Below are 13625 nucleotides of genomic sequence, written 5' to 3'. Positions count from 1 at the left end.
AGCCTGTCTTCTCTAGGAGAGGTGCTCCAGCCCTCCAATCATCTCTGTGGCCTGTGGACTTGCTCCAACATGTTCACATGTTTCTCATGTTGGGGTCCCCAGAGCTGAATGCAGTACTCCAGGTGCAGTCTCACCACACCAAAGATCAGACCTACATCCAGAGTTGGTGAAACTGGAACACACACTCAAGTAGTCTATATCTGATGTTGCTTGAATATTTATTTTAAATATTAAATTACTTCCAGAAGTCCAAGAATTTCCAGAAGACTAGCTAAGGGTGATTCACTTGGAAAAAAAATTGAGCTTAGGTGGGCAGTATAGCTTCAATTGCAAGGTAAAGTAGCACTTCCACATACAATCTGGCATTATATCATACCGGAATTGGATCTATTTCATGCCTATGAAATTAAATATATAATACACTTCTTAATGAAAAACTGCATGTAGGAAACAATTTTGTCATTTGAAAGATGTATTATGGTCAAAATCCATCAACTACAAAATAATAAACAGGATACAGTTACTCAGAACTAATGGAACATTTACAGTAGGGATTGGTTTGATGGCTGTAAAGAAAGATGATGTATGGAAACAAACAGGACGACAACAATAAAGCAGCTCAAAATAAGTAATTTTTAAGCAAGAATTTCATAACTGTTGTGAAACTAATGATTAAAAATTGATCTAGTTAAAAAAAATTAAAAAAACCCAAACAAATAAAAAACCCACAAAAAAACACCTGCATATTTGTTTCAGAAATATCTGCTCAAGATTCAGCCAGGAAAAGGTTTTGTTGCAGGTAAATCAATCACAGAATAACCAAATTTTTAAGGTTGGAAGGGACCCCTCAAGTCTGTTAAGTCTACTCCCCCTACACAGAGCAGGGTCAACTACAAAAGGTTTCTTAAGGCTGGGTCTGGTGAAGAATACAAAACCTCTGAGCAAGCTGCTCCAGTGCTTGATTGCCCTCGCAGTAAAAATGGGGTTTCTTATGCTTAAATGGAATTTCCTGTATTGCGATTTGTGTACATAGTTTCTTGTCCTTTTACCAGGCACTGTTCAGAATAGTGTGACAGTCTTATTTCCTCCCATCAGATATTTTATGCACATTGACACATTAAACCTTCTGTTATCAAGGCTAAACAATCTCATCTCTCTCTGTCTCTCCTTGTATGTCAGATACTTCAAGCCACTAGCTAACTTCTCTGCATTTGCTCCAGTATGTCACTGTCTCTCCTGTACTGGGGAACCCAAAACTGGATGCAGTACTCCAAGAGTGCTCTCACCATTGCCAAGTAAAGGAGAAGGATCACTTCTTTTGACTTGCTGGCCATGCTTTTACTAACATAGCCCAGAGTGCTCTTTGACCTTCTTTATCACAGAGACAATTTTGCTGGCACATTTGCAATTTGTAGTCCACCAGGACTACCTCTGCTGAGCATTATGAGGTTTATGAGGTCAGTCCATTTCTCCAGCCAGTTGAGGTCAGCCTGTCACGCTGAATGGCTGTACAACCATCTGTTATATCATCAATTCTGCCCAATTTTGTATTACCTGTAAAACTGCTGAGGGTGTACTCTACCACACCTTCCAGGTCATTAGCCAAGGGATTAAACAGTATTGACCGTGGTACTGACCCTTCACTAGTGACTTCACAGCTGTCCTTTGTGCTCAGCAATCCAACCTGTTTTGAATCCACCCTACTGCCCACTTAAATAGTCTGTATTTCATCAGTTTGTAAAAGAGGATGTTAGGGGAGACACTGAAAAAAAGCCTTGCTGAAGTCAAGATAAACAATATCAACTGCTCTTCCTCATCCACTGAGCCAGCCATCTGATTGTAGGAGGCTATCAGATCAGTTAAGAATGACTGCTCCTTCACAAATCCATGCTGACCACTCCCAATCACCTTCATGTCCTTCATGTATTTGGAAATGGCTTCCAGAATGGGAAATGGTTTATCCATCACCTTTCCTGGGATCAAGGTAAGACTCATCAGCCTAGAATTTCATAGAACCTACTTCTCATGCTTCCTGTAGATAGGAATGGCAACTAGATCTGTGAAATTTTTAATTTTTCATGGGAAAAGGCATGTAGCACCTGATAAAACTAAATGGCACAGACTGGAAATTTAATCTAAAAAGATGTATAGTAATACAGGGATATGCAGCAATGGTTAGATTATATGAAACAGATTTAATTAATCAATTGAGAGTACATGGGATCACTTCTGCAGAAGCTCTGAGGAAAACTAATTTGTCTTCTATTTTCTATCTTCAAAATCGTGTGTCATAAGTAACCAAAATAACATTGATGATGTAAGTGGACGGGTGCCTAAGCATCCCCATTTATTTCTGATAACAGCAGCAGCAGACCGTAACTACTACTCTATAGCACATTATTTGCCAGCGAGACAAACATGAACATCTCAGGAGACACAGATGCTCCTTACACAGTGAAAGAAATAAGAAAACTAAGTAGGCAATCATATTCAACTTTAATTTCAGTCCTCAACCATATTGCATATTCTTGCCTGACACATACCTTTTTCTTTTCTTTTACAAAAGAAGTTCGTATTCCCGACAAAAGTTTCTAGAAAATTTGTTTTAAGTAGCTTCAGAATTTTCTGAGACCTGACAATGTTGTCACTGTCTGCTAAAAGGTGAATAAAACCCACATACTGTAATACGTTACATTTCAATTCCATCACACTATCCTCCAGATGACAAAAAAAAAAACATCAACTAATTATCACAGCCAATTTCACTGCCAATCTTACCTGCTTATGTTAAAGAAAGAAGTGGTATGGATACTGCTGAAGTAATAGCTTTGTAGATGACTGATATTCAAAGACAAAACTACACAGATTTGTATGCATGTTGTTTCACAAAGCTGTATAACAGACATTTAGAACTTCTTCTATTTGTGCAATTATTATATTAGCTACTCAAGGCACACAACAGATGCTAGGAGTCTTCCTACTTCTTACTTTAGAGGAAAAGCAAAAATTCCAAGTCATGTTTAAGCCCAGGTTGGACAGAGCCTTGGGTGACATGGTTTAGTGTGAGGTGCCCCTGCCCATGGCAGGGGGGTTGGAACTAGATGATCTTAAGGTCCTTTCCAACCCTAACTATTCTATGATTCCATGTTCTTTACTTCGTGCTTTTGTTGCAACAGATGAAAAGTAAGCAATGGATATTAATGGTGAGCACAACTATTTTCTCGGATTCCACAATTATTTACACAGCTAGTTGTACAAAGGCATCTGTGATTTTGTACCTGTCAAATTCTCAGGAAAGAGCCTGCAGAGCATACTGCTCTTTCCAAATGCTGGTTTATTCCATTGCATATGCACACCTGCCCTAAAAACACCATAGTGTATACGCTGAGTCAAGTCATCCATTTTTGATAGTTGTCAGAGCTGCTGGTATCAACATACTATATGCTATTTATGAACCCCTCGATGCAAATGTCATTAAAACAAATTCTAATTTGTAATGCCGAGGTAATATCACATTTTCAGGAGAAAAAAACAAAATAAATAAAAGGAAAGGTTTCATATGTACTTTTCAGACCTGCTTCTTGCTTGTAATAAGCTGCTAATTCCATAACTCCTTCTAGGTAAAACAATAAAAGAAGAAACAAAAGCTTTTTAACTAAGGAGAAATTATTTAGACATATTTTGTCTTACCTTTTATAAGCCTAGATTTATTTATATTCCATTAAATTTTCTAATGTTTATTTTAATACAAGTATTTAGATGATGTGATTTTTAGATGCTGTAGTAACTTTAACCACACCATAAAAATGTAAATTTCCATATGCAATTATTCTTTGAACTTAGTTCTTTTAAATCGGTGGCCACATTCCGCAAGTCTGGGGGCATGTTTTCATCATTAAGGGGTAAAATTTCAGAGCAGCAATTAATTGAATGAAGAAAGTTGCTACATGAATGAATAAACTTCACTTCATTGGCAGCAGTGCCCTTTTATAAAATTCAAAGACAGAACAAGAAAATATGTGACATTTTGCAGCACTAGAATATACACAGAATTTCAGAGGTTTTTAACTCCATCATTACTCTTCAATTTACATATTCAAACTACAAATAGCTCTTGGACAAAATTTATTTTCCCAGTACAGCACCTTTTTTGTGAAGACTAATTTTGTGAAAATTTAGGATTTTATGACCTGTTGTGAACTATACAGTCTTAAACTTTGCAATACTTCTCAAAAAGAGAAATTCGAGAAGGATATTGTTTTCTTTGACATTGTTTGTTTTTTGTCCACTTCAGTTTAGTTTCAACAGCACATCTAATAGCAGAAAAAGCAGTAACATTTTGTTTTGGGAATGCCAAATGGTTTCATAACAATCAATAAAATGAATTAGCACCCTGATAGTGATACATATACCTATAAGCAAACCACACTTCATTCTGTTTTGGCATAAGGGAATCAAGAATACAGAGGATCTTGAGCCAGGTAAATTATAAGAAAACTTTATAAAGTGAGGAAGGTAAAGCTGCCCTCAGCACCCCCAAGAGTTTTTTCTAGTCCAGTATCTAATGGACTCAGGTTACATTTACAGGATTGTGCATGGCCCATGTAAAATCTCATTTCCATACTTTTAAAGCCTTAGCAATAATCAGGGCGATGACAGCTAGCAAGATGCATCCCTTCTCCTGGGATCTTGTTCCTGCATTCTTTAACAGAATAAGTCCCACACCACGGAACAGTCTCCAAGTCTCAGCAAAAGAAGTGGCCTGATAAGATACTACATAGCTCTAAAGAAAAGAAGATACCTGTATAAAGATGTATACAAGTACATTCATGGGCAAAAATAGACCGCACCATTGAAAAGACAGTCATTACAAAAGATATTAAGACATTTGTGGTTGAGCAGCTTTTCACAGTTTCTAGAAAACAGGCAGGTAATTCCACAAATATTTCAACTGATTTATATTTTTTTTTAATCTTTCATATACATTTATAGTTTGTACAGATTCATAAAAAAAAAAATTAGCAACACAATCTATACCATGGAACAGCTACCCTAACCTAATTATCTTGATGTTACTTATAGTGTTAAGTACTTCATATAGTACCTCCTACATTATATTTGGCAACTTCTATTAGACAATCCTGAGTCAAGAAATATAGTTCACCCCCAGAAAAGAGCATCAGTATTTCTAGTTATTATTGTTTGGTTCCGATAGCCACTGACACCGTTTTCAATAAGAAATACAATAGATGTTACATATATTATGTGTACATTCAATCTTCAACACTATTAGATTTCTGGTAATGATACTTTTTCAACATATGGTAACCATACACCTTTTAAGACCAAGAAGTTGCCATATATAAAACTTTGAGAATTCTAAAGAATTATGAATTGCTGGGGAGCAGAAGGAAGGAAGGGGGGTATGTGCTTTGAGTTTCTTTTTTTTTTTTAATCAGGGGCAGTTGTCTTTCACCAAGACTGCAAGTTCTTTTGTACTGACAAACACCAAGGTTGTCAGGATAAGCCCAATATCCTAACTATGTGTTATCCTGTTAAAACTGAGCTGAATGTGTATGCTAATACAGCACCTTATTGCTATGATTTTTCTAAATTTTTACTGAAGATGTCAGAATTTCTCATCATTAAAAATATTAACATAAAATTCACAGATAAAGTTGATATACTCTGAATATTGTATTTAGAGGCTTGCAGCATTTGCGAAATTTGTTAAAACATTTAATTTTTAAAGGTGGTCAAGTATCTCAGTTTCAGGGAGAGGTTTAAATACATTCTTATGTTTCAAAAAAATAAAGAAAAAATACAAATAAAATTATTTAAAACCTATGAATTTAAACGAAAAAAGTCAATCATGAGATGGCTCTGATTCAATTTACAAACAGATCTGGCAGCACAATGGGAATAGTGAAATAGCCACTACAGAAGCAGGGAAGAAAGTAAGGGGAAAAACGTTTCAACAGGGAAGGAATGGCAGGAATTGAACTTGCAGTTATTTATGCTAACAGAAAGACAATTCTAGATGATGAGCAGCACCTTTTACAACCACTGCAACTTCTCAACTGTCAAATTCAGATAAACCCATTAAAAAAAATGTAAAAAAATATTGTAAACTTACCTTCCTGCTTATCTTAAGATTACAACCCTAATGAACTTTGACTCTTTTGAAATCTATTTCCCACTGACTTCACTGATGCCAGGACTTTTTCTCATTTGTTTGCCTTTCATAGGATACATAGTATGGTAAAGAATATTTCCTGAAATAATTCTGTGAGTAAATCAGGACCCTGGTGCTGCCCTGCTGAGAGGAAGAGAAATCTGTGTATTTTAGGAAACGCTGGATTATTTTAAATACAAGTGTCCCTGTTCTCATGGCCTCAGGGTTCAGCTAAGCAGCTGGAAATTATGAACCCTTCTCTTCAATTAAGTCATCTCTGAAAGGTTACTACCATTCTGCAGCACTTCCATCAGACCCCCTTCCTCAGACTGGTACTAAAAGAGAACTTCTCTTATAACTTTCAAAGAAGCAGCAGGACACATCAACTGCCAACCTTATCACTTTCTTCGCATCAGTGTATCCCAAAACATACAGATACTTCTCTACCAAAATATTCCCACAGAAGGTTAATATGAAAGGCATCCATGTTTAGAGGATGTGTCCAACTGAATCTTTCAGATTCAACATTTGTATACAACTGCAGGCTGGTGTAGGGGCTACACTGCTCGACTGCTTTAGGCAGATGGTATTAACACCTATTGTCTGTCTCAGAGCAGACCCATTGTCACCATAATCTTTATAAGGCTAGACATGAAAAAAAAAAAAAAACAAACAAACAAAAAAAAACCAACAAAACCAACAAAAAAAAAACCACCACCCAAACCAAACTGTTTCCTACTCCTGTTCCTTCTATTTTTGAGCAATAACACTGCCTGCTGATTGACCCAACTCTTCAAAGGCTGGGCAGCTCACACTGCAAAACTGTGCAGTATCAGATTGTTTCACTTCACAGGTTCCTGATCTGTGAAGGGGGGGAATTATCATGATTTGGCTGGCATCTCTTTTAGTAGCTGCCTAACAGATTTAAATTACCTGAATCTATATGTTTCAGTCTAGCTGTTTTGCGGGGCAGGGACGAATGTTCTTGTCTGTAGTGCAATTTCCACATCACTATATGATAAACTGTTGTGTTCAAGAAGGCAAAAGGGTCCATACTGGGTTATTGCAAAGTCTAGAAGGGCTGTATTGTCATATATGCCTTAAGTATGGCTCATTCAGTCACTTTGTCTGAGCAAACAGGTTTTAATGTAGCTAGTGACTATGGGGAAATATTCCACAGATCACAGTACCACAGAGATCCTGCAGTTAGACCAGGATTACATGCTACCTTCCTCACAGTTGGTAGCTGAATGCACTGATTTCATCAGCACAGTTCCTAACTTAAAGACATTCAGAGAAGCAGTTTGCTTACCTAGCTAGAATCAAGAGATGCTGGTGTAAAGGGTGGGACCTGCCAGGATAGATAGCAAGCCAAAAATATGTCTTTGAATATGCCCTTACAGGGATTTTCTGTAAGAGCTAAGGCTAGAAAACACACAGCTGCACCCTAAAGCTCCAGAAACCTTCATATTCTCACATAAAACACACTATGTGTTCTTTCAGATAAGCAGCATGGTGTGTAGCTATCCAAAGACCTCTTAAAACTCTTCATAATTTGTATGTGTCTGCTGTGCAACACCACATGTAATTATCTTTGTCACCTTGAATTTTATAGAGCACTGTTTGCTAGCTCTTTCTTACACAGCAGCATTCAAACATTTAGAAACATTCTGATACACTAATTATTCTGCAACTAGAGAAATGTCACAGATTTTTCAGCACTGTCACTTCCTCAAGGCCTTGGTTTGCATTTAACCTGATTTTTTAAGAGGACAAACTCAAAGTAATCAAAACCAGAAGAAAAATAACATCATCAAAGTTCAGCATGACAACAGAAGTTATGGCAGGATTCCCAAGAACAGGATTTTCCAACCAGAAGGGTGGAAGAATGGAGAATAAGGCAGGAGTTGCAAAAAGTTGAGGGCTGCTAATCTGGAAAGTATGAATGACACTTAGCCACATATATCTGCTTCACTATACTGCAGAAGCCTCAACTTAAGAGCTTTCTGTTAGCTCATGCACCTTAGATGTATGTGCTAGAAAACCTTGTAATTGTGTTGTCTACTCATTGATTTAGAACTTCGTGGGGCTGGAACAGATTTAGGATAGAGCTTCAAGTTTAGAAAAAAAGAATTTCTTTGAGAACAAAACACACAGTAAGTGGAGACATCAGAGAAGTGTCTTCAAAACAGCACTGTTTCTCCAAACCACATGTCTAGTGTAGAAATACCAAAACAGACGCTCAGTCACCCAGTTCCTGAAAGGTAACTTATCAGTCTGTCCCCTGAGGTGAGCAGGGATTCTTTGAAGGCTCAATGGTTACAGCAAGTTTATACAGTGCATTTATAGACACTAACACACCTCATTGCAGGTGTCAATTCACAAGGCGAACCTCACCGTCTGTGTTAATAGCGTTCCAAAAAACCTGAGGATCCATTTACCCAACATACAGTTTCAATTCATCTCAGATTATAAACCACTCTGCAACCTTTAGATATTAAGTATGTCAGATAGACTATAACCTAGGGGGAAATATTACCTATCCAGTCTAGAAAAATTACAACAGGAGCATCGGTTGCCCAAGTCTAAGCAATATTAGATATCATGCTTTTCTAGTAGCTCAGCCTCACTTTATCATTCCATGAGATTTTGAAAACACAGAACTCCATTCTCTGCTGTGAGAGGCTGTTTACAAGGTATTGTTATGTGATCCTAGATATGCAGCTGAACTGCATTTTGAAAATTTCCTCTGAATATCACTTTATCTTGCCATATTACTGCTGCAAAAATCTGTTACCGATTATATGGTCTATGTACCTCTCTTGGTAATTATCTCCATATGTCAGAACCTCCAAATGTTATAGGACAGACATCTAACATTGAACAGACTCTTGAGCTAAAGATGAATTTGACTTTCGTAGCTGCAGCTGCCTCCTTAAAGGAAGGCTTCTTCAAAAACACAGCATCTCAAAATGCTATTTAATATTGCTCAAAATCTGTACCAGTACAGTCACCTGTGACAGACCAAAGCAACACTTATCTGAGTCCTATTGCTCAAGAACTACAATCTCTGGACATGAAAAAGATACTGCACTTAAAGCCTTGAACACAGAGCTTAATTAATTTGAGCTGCTTAATTACAGGATACTGCCATTGCTTATATTCCATGTATTTTTATGAATTCAAGATGGTTTAATTTTATGCTTGCGAGTATATAAAGTTTCTCAGCTGACTTCCTGTAAGATGAGTTTCTAAGTTGAATTTTCATGCACTTTTTAGGTTTTATTGTTGCTTGATATTAGAATTACACCAGAATATTACTTCAGAAGTGAAACAGCTACAAGTAGAAATTCATTTACTAGTAGCGTACAAATAAATTATTAGAAAGCTATTTTAGTTTCAGTAATTGAGAGCAAAATGTTATGAAATTATATGATAACATCCTCATAGGCTCAGAATTCCTATGAATAAGAATGTTGAACACATGTAAATGTACTTAATTGAAAAAGAATGAGTATTATCTGTTCACCACCCCAGATGTCTTTAAAAGATGACTTTCATGTGAAAGGGTCTGGTCCTGCAGAGCCATTCTAGGCATCCCACCCAGTACCAATACTGTCAGTTTTGGTTTACCTATATTTTACATCTGAGTTATTCACATAAGAATGTAAAAAGGTATAATTCTTTTTTTTCCAGAACCTGCACAAGCAACTGACCTATTTCCATTCATAGGGATACATTTTGTATTCATGGCCATACACATGTAACAGACATAAATCAAAAAGAAATGAAATAGGTTATGAAGAAATGGGGCTGGTGCGGGAGGAATGAGCAGCAAGATACTTACAGGGTAGCACTCTGTGATTTACTTCAAAAGAATAAAATGTGATATTCTGTCTTTGAATGCATAATAAAAACAGGTATTTCAGACCTGCCAAGTAATTAATTTGTAGAATATGCTACACAGATGAGCAAGTGAGACAGTTTTTCAACAAGAGTGAAATATTAATACTTTTACATTTAAAATCCTGTAGTGCTTCAAACTGTACTAAAGTGATTCCCAAAGTTCAGGAAAGCAATTTATGCTTTGCAACAGTAACATGGGCACCCCCAGCTAGCCCTGCAGAAAAAAACAGAACACAACAGAAAACTCATCTAAAACATGGCTGGCTGCAGCGAATGACTTGTTCCTTGGATTAAACTGCAGTGTAATTTGGAAATGGAATCCAATAACTTCAGGGTAAAACATTTTGCCCCCCCCCCCAGTCTGTTTCATTTTAATTGACATCAAATAAAAAAAACCTGTTCAGGCTTTTCCTCACAGAGTTGCTCCTTTAGCTACATAACACTTCCCCAGTGCTAAAGGAAGGCTCTCATGTCAGTATGGATTCCCTTTGGACAAACAGTATAAAATGAAAACAGTTACAAGAAATAAAACCATGTTCAGTCTATGAAGCAATCCTTTCTACCGAGCAAATAAGAAAGAAGAGTGTTGTTGATTTAACGGATGATCCCAAAAGCACCATTATTTGGACCTAAGACCCACAGTTCCATAGAACTGTTAAAATGAAACAAAACAGTTCTAACAATTCCTAATTTGGAGCCCTAGCCTTCATTTTTGTTGGAACCAGATGATTTCTAAGGTCCCTTCCAACCCAAACCATTCTATGATGCTATGGAAGTGTTCAGGGCCAGGCTGGACACGGCTTTGAGCAACCTGATCTAATGGATTTTATTCATGACAATGACATGAGGGTTAGAAGTAAGGTTCTTTCCAACCCAAACTATCCTATGAATCTATGATTTTGTTCCTAGAGGAGAATACTATGATCCTGGAAACATCAGAGGAACACTGCCAATTAAACCCAGGTAAGCTCTCCCTTCCCTTTGGAGGGATTTTGTACTCTGTGAGACTCGTGCTCAAGAAAATGATTTGTATTTGTCTCCTAGACAGCTTCTAATAATTTAGCCTCTTTCTCCATTAAACATATGGTCTCTTGTAGGGCCATAGTTCAAATGTGTGTTCAATCATTTATTTAGTGAGCAGCCATGAGGGGTTGGAACTAAATGATCTTAAGGTCCTTTCCAACCCTAACTATTCTATGATTCTAGTAATTATAGAAGCTGGAATTAGGCTGCAACATGATTTACTGAATTCAAAATTACCTTCAATATTCAATAGCTCTTTGCATTGTTCTAGAACTGATCTATTAATTAGGAAAAGGAGTTTTAATAGTTAAGTTAGAACTGGAATGCACTAATCTGATATTTAAATAAACAAACACAATAAAAGAAAATTCTCTATATTATTTAGTAGTACAAAGAACCTAGAAAACCAGTAACAATTCAAACAAGTGCTTTGAATTTAACAACAGCATTTTTTTGTTGTTTTTTTTTGGGGGGGGGGTTGGTTTGGCTTTTTTTGTTGTTGTTAGAAGAAAGAAATTAAAATAAGTGGTTTTCATTAAATCTTGCTAGAGGACAGTTGTTTTAAACTCTTTTTATTGAAATACAGCTGTTTCTTGAAAATAACAGCATCAAAAGAACTGAAATTAAGAACATGGTAAAGCTTTGATAAAGACAAAATATTTCACACAAAGTGACAGAGTAACCTGTAGAAACACAGTTTCTAGCTCCCCTACAAAAGTTTATTGTGCTTCTATTCAAACTGAAAATGCACAGTGTGCCCCAGTTCCAGATGTTCTAAATTACAATACGAGAAGTACAAAAAGCTAACAAAATTATTTTCTTCTCAGAAAGTACATGAAGACAAACTGAGGATTTCATGCTGGGATGGAAGGACATTAAACACCCAGGAAAAAAGCAGAATTTTCTTCTTTGACTACAAACACACACTAGGAACCCAAAATGAGAAGACAACTACGCCAGCACCACCTACACTTTCATTCTTTCTACTTTCAGGGAAAAATGTACCCTCCACAGAATCTGGGCCACAGCTAAAATATGAATTTTATTCCTGGTGTCACAGCAGCATGGCTTCTCAGGAGGAAAACAAACACTGTGTGTATCAACAACACACACATTTAACTTTTCCACCCTGATATATCATGATGAAAATAAAATGTCAGCTGCTCAAGAGAACATGAGAGAAAATGCAATCAAAGCCAACCAACTTTAAAAAATAATCAAACCTTAGTCTTTATCTCTCATTTACAGAACTCAACACTGACCTTGCAGACTCCTCAACACACAGGAAAATAGACAGGAAAATTGAATAAATGACAGGTATGGAGAGTTTCTCAAATTCAGACCCATATTATCCTAATCATTTCTGCTTTGATCTTAGGCTAACCTATTTTACTGACACAAGAATTTATTCACATTGCTTACTAACAGTAATTTAATAATTAAAATGTGCTATGGTTTCTGAATTCAAAGACGTGATGTGTGATTCCAGCCACAGCTTTCAAATCCCAGTTCTCTCTAGACCCAACGGACAAAATCAGTCACTGATCCAGGATCTGTTTAAGATGCCTGAAGTATGCACTCTGGCAAGCAGCCTGGTGGATAGTTAGTCATACCCATTACCCATCACAAGAACTCATTCCTGTTGACACAGGAACTTGGTTATCTCATCCATTCTTCCACACATTGAAATTTTTCCCCCCTCTCACCACAGAATTTCAGTTGTCATCCACAGAACTTCAGCTCTCATAGTATTAACAAATCTATTTGGAAAACATGAATAACAAAGAAGGCAACTCATGGCTTTTTTTTTTTTTTAATCACTACAGCCAAAATGCACCGAGTTAGATCAGGAGATAAGTGGAGTGGATGACCTGAATGGATGTCATAAAACCTAATCCCAAAGCTCATTTAAATCAATGACAGCTTTTGGATCAGACCTAGTCGCAATCAAGTACCAGAGCCATCAGTTTAAAATCTTTCAGTAATATTACATTCATGTTAATAAAAAAAATCTCTCATTAATATCCTCCAGAATTCCTCTTTCATGTTCGCATCTTCAGAGCCTTAGAAACAGCATCCCCTACTATTCCCAAAACGGAAACACTGTGGTCTCGCAGGTGTATGGAAACTTGGTTTAACATCCTTAGAGATAACTGGGGATGCAAGAAAAATGTTTTTCTAAAACAGGAAGAGTGAAGCAACTGTCTGAAAAGAAGCACATGTGCAATAACCAGAGAGTGATACTGCAGATGGTTCTAACACTGTTTACATGAAATCTGATTTCTCTCGGTTTTGGCACATTGCATAAAGAAGCTTATTTTTTTTCCCTACATGTTTAACGCCTTTACCAGATACACGGAAGAGCTCAACAAACATATGCTTCCTATGTTCATCTAATACAACCTGCTGTCCTATGAGATAAGATCCTATCAGGAAAGCAAAGTCAAGAAACATTCAATTGGAGAATCTCATCCAAATACAGGTATTCTGATGTAACAATGCTCCTTCAGGCTGCAGGCTC

General features: G+C 36.8%; 1 protein-coding gene and 1 long non-coding RNA gene across 2 annotated transcripts in view; one reads left to right on the top strand and one right to left on the bottom strand.

Annotated features, from left to right (window-relative positions):
* The window catches only part of LAMA2 (laminin subunit alpha 2), a 361887-nt gene that overhangs the window by 298308 nt on the left and 49954 nt on the right, over window positions 1-13625 (bottom strand). The window lies entirely within an intron of this gene.
* LOC115947405 (uncharacterized) lies at window positions 1896-12416 on the top strand. The gene is made up of 3 exons (XR_004081337.1): window positions 1896-1984; window positions 10991-11044; window positions 12353-12416. It is a non-coding gene; the product is annotated as an uncharacterized lncRNA (long non-coding RNA).

The sequence above is a fragment of the Melopsittacus undulatus genome, chromosome 3, assembly GCF_012275295.1.
Source record: "Melopsittacus undulatus isolate bMelUnd1 chromosome 3, bMelUnd1.mat.Z, whole genome shotgun sequence".
Classification (NCBI taxonomy): Eukaryota; Metazoa; Chordata; class Aves; order Psittaciformes; family Psittaculidae; genus Melopsittacus; species Melopsittacus undulatus.
Note: the sequence above shows the minus strand (reverse complement) of the source record. Positions and strands in the feature narration are given on the sequence as shown.